The sequence below is a fragment of the Symsagittifera roscoffensis genome, chromosome 3, assembly GCF_963678635.1.
Source record: "Symsagittifera roscoffensis chromosome 3, txSymRosc1.1, whole genome shotgun sequence".
Lineage (NCBI taxonomy): Eukaryota > Metazoa > Xenacoelomorpha > Acoela > Convolutidae > Symsagittifera > Symsagittifera roscoffensis.
Genome location: NC_087064.1, coordinates 13,176,110 through 13,179,406, shown reverse-complemented (window position 1 = coordinate 13,179,406; position 3,297 = coordinate 13,176,110).

Genomic DNA, 3,297 nt, shown 5'->3' with positions numbered 1-3,297 from the left:
TCAGGAAGCTCTAATCACCCGACTAAAGTTTTTCTGAATGCTGCAAATCTTACAGAGAAATTCAGACTTCTGCTCCAAGAAAAAATTCAGAAAGAAATCTTTAGAAAATGTGAAAAAACGAAAAAAAATTGAATAAGGGGACGAAAATACGTTGATCTTCAAAAATAATGACCCGGCATTAGCAAAATTTTCAAAAATAAAGTTTACAACGCGAAAAAAAACGAGAATTAAGTATGATGCTTGTCACAATTGGTTACGAGCTAGCTACTTTGGAACAACAGAGTTTGGGGACTAGGTGCCAATATCATTCGCATCTAGGTACCTAAACTCTCAAAAAGAAAATTTAACAAATGAATATGAACTTCCTACTGTGGTGACCAACGGCCTGAATTGGTGACAGCGATTGAAGCATTACAGAGAGCGGTAGACTGCATAAACAGTAAGCTAGTAGTTATTAACTCGCTCAAACACAACGAAAAACATTAGGAAAAAAATCGACGTCGAAACCAGAAGAAGTATTGAACACGCCATCTCAAGATTGCTATAGCAATCAAAATAATCAAAAACGAACGAAGCTCGACGGCAAAGGAATAAATCGACTTTAGCTACTGTTAATACCACTAAACAGCAAGATATCAGTGAAAACAAACAGTTTTTCTTATTTTCAACACCAAGTTCGATCGCTCGAAATTTTCACGAAAAAAACGACAGTTCAGCTAGTAGAAAAAAGAGTAAGAGTGCTGAACAGAGGTACGGGGAGAAAAATGAGAGGCGAAAAGCCAGAGGAGAGCTTGATCGACCCAAGGTAGTACAGTTCAAAAAAAAAACAAACATGCGTCTGAGAGAGAACAAATAACAAAAGCAGTTTAAAGGACACGAAAAATTATCCGAAGTCGGAAAACCCGAGAAGGCTCAGACAACCAGACATGACACCGATAACCGAAAGTGAAAATGGCCCTGAAGGATGAAGAGCAAAGAGAGGCGGATACGCGGTTATTCACATTCAGGCAGCTAATCAGAGGGGGTAAGAGCGAATCATCCAGAGACAACATTGAGCCATAGGGGACAACTGAGGAAATCTTCATATCAACAACGGAGAAAAGATCACTGACGCAAAGACAAACCCTAAAAGAAGAAACCACAAATAGCCGAACAGTAATCGAGGTAGAATGGCAGTCAAATAATCGACGTTAACAGGGAGAAGCACTGCTATTTGGAGCCAAAAACATTGCCGGAATTCCAGCAGCAAAAACTTCAAAAACTTAAAAGACAACAAAAAAGGACCGAATTCTAATCGTAGAAGTGGATCTAACGGCGACAGGGGAGATCGAGGACGAAACAAAAAAAAACACCGGAATCAACGATCGGGAGACCGGACACATTTTGCGAAAAGACTGCTTCCTTCTGCCCACGCAGCAGGGAGAGGAGGGCTTGTCGATTATTATAAGGCTGTTGGACAAGAACCATCCTCCTAGCCGAGTTAATATCAAAAATTGCTTGGCTGGACAGATTTTGGCGAGTTGTTAAAAAAGGGGATAAGCAGGGATTTGAATTAACGGGATCGCATACGGTCTCGCTCTGAAACCAGATGGCAACAGTGGACGACTGCATCTTGGTGAACAATCGCCCCTCCAGCTACCTCTACTAGTATTGAAACTAATCCACAGGGGTGACCCGGGGCTGGATTCAAAGTTTGGAGTGTCCAGATGTTTGTGGTACCCCATGTGCCTTAGGGTTTAGTAAAGCTAGCGGAAGAATGCCGCAGATAAACCAGATATAGTAGGAATGCCAAATAGCTAATCCCAACAAATTACACAAAACCACTACCAAGCCAAAAATTAGAATAATTTATGCAGGTCCCATAAAAATAATTGTTGTAAAAAAGTTTCTTTTAGTAGCTGTCGATAGATTTTCGAAATTTCCGTTGGTTAAGATTACTAAGTCAACAAGTGGGAAAGCGAGCAACAGCGAAGTGTCTGCGGATGTATATAGATATAAATGGCATAACAAAAAAAAAGATAAAATCAGATCGGTTCTCGAGTTTTGAAGAGATCAAAAGGATAATTATGAAAAAATTATTGTACTGAGCACAAAATATAACAAATATCTGACCAGTGGGCAATCAAAGAGGATGCGACTTTGTTGATCGAACTAGACAAACAATTAAACAATATTGGGAGTGAGGTTATTAGAAGAAAATGACTAGTTGATTGAATTTTGCCGCTGTGCAATTATTCGTGATCTTAGGTGAAGAAAAAAACAAATCAAAACAAAACAATTCTTGCCGTTTCAAGCACAATTTGGGATTTTGCCAAAAAATTTCAGATAGTTAGGAATAAATTTGTAATAAATTTTGATCGTTTGGATAAACAACAGTTGTAACGATGGGTCCTGACAGCATCCCAGGTAAAGCGGAGAACAGACCAATCACCACAGAAAAACAAGATAATCAAGAGTCGGGCCTTGAGTAGTGACACCAGCCCGATGCTTAAACAAGGGTTGCAAACAGCCAAAGAAAAGAAGAAAATAAAAGTATCAAGAAAACTGATGGAGGCTTACGCAAAATGGATCAAGAAGAGACAGAATGCGGCGAAAATTGATTTTTGAAAAATTGTTGAATTGACAGGAGAGACAAATCTGGAATTGAACAGAGAATTAGTATACTCGTGGGCGAGGAATTGATCGAAGATAAAGAAAAAAACAGTGGAATTGCCAAGAAAAAAAACGTTGCAACAAAAAAATAAAAGAGGAAAAAAAGGAAATTCATTCACAAACTCAATAAAAGCAGAATTGCACTAGAAACACTCAATCATAAAAACAACCGGCGGGCCTGCATACCGCAAAAGTGCAGGAACAGGCCCGACAGGCAGACGCAGAATTTCCATAGGACAAATTTCAGGAGCCAAACAATGGTGATTTTCAAGGATGCGGTTGCACGGGGCGGCTTTAACTTGACAATTAAAAGAGCCAAAACAAATACAGATGAACCAAAATAAGGGGGCAGGCCGGAAAACACAGGAAAGATAGTTATGAGAAAATTGGACAGAAAAAACCAACGGTACGAGAGGCGCGAAGGGAGAAAGCTGCAACAGCAGCTCAAAAACAGTATAAAGGCAAAATAAAAAACATCATGGTGGAAGACGACCAACAGACGGCGTCAGAAGGACAAACAAAATCAAAGAAGAAGTTGAATTCCGGTTATGAAAAGTTAAGGAAAGTATACAGACCAATGAAACCCGAGGAAATTGTAAACGCGTTCGAGAAACAGAATTTTTCGCCACAGAAAAGGAAGAGCAG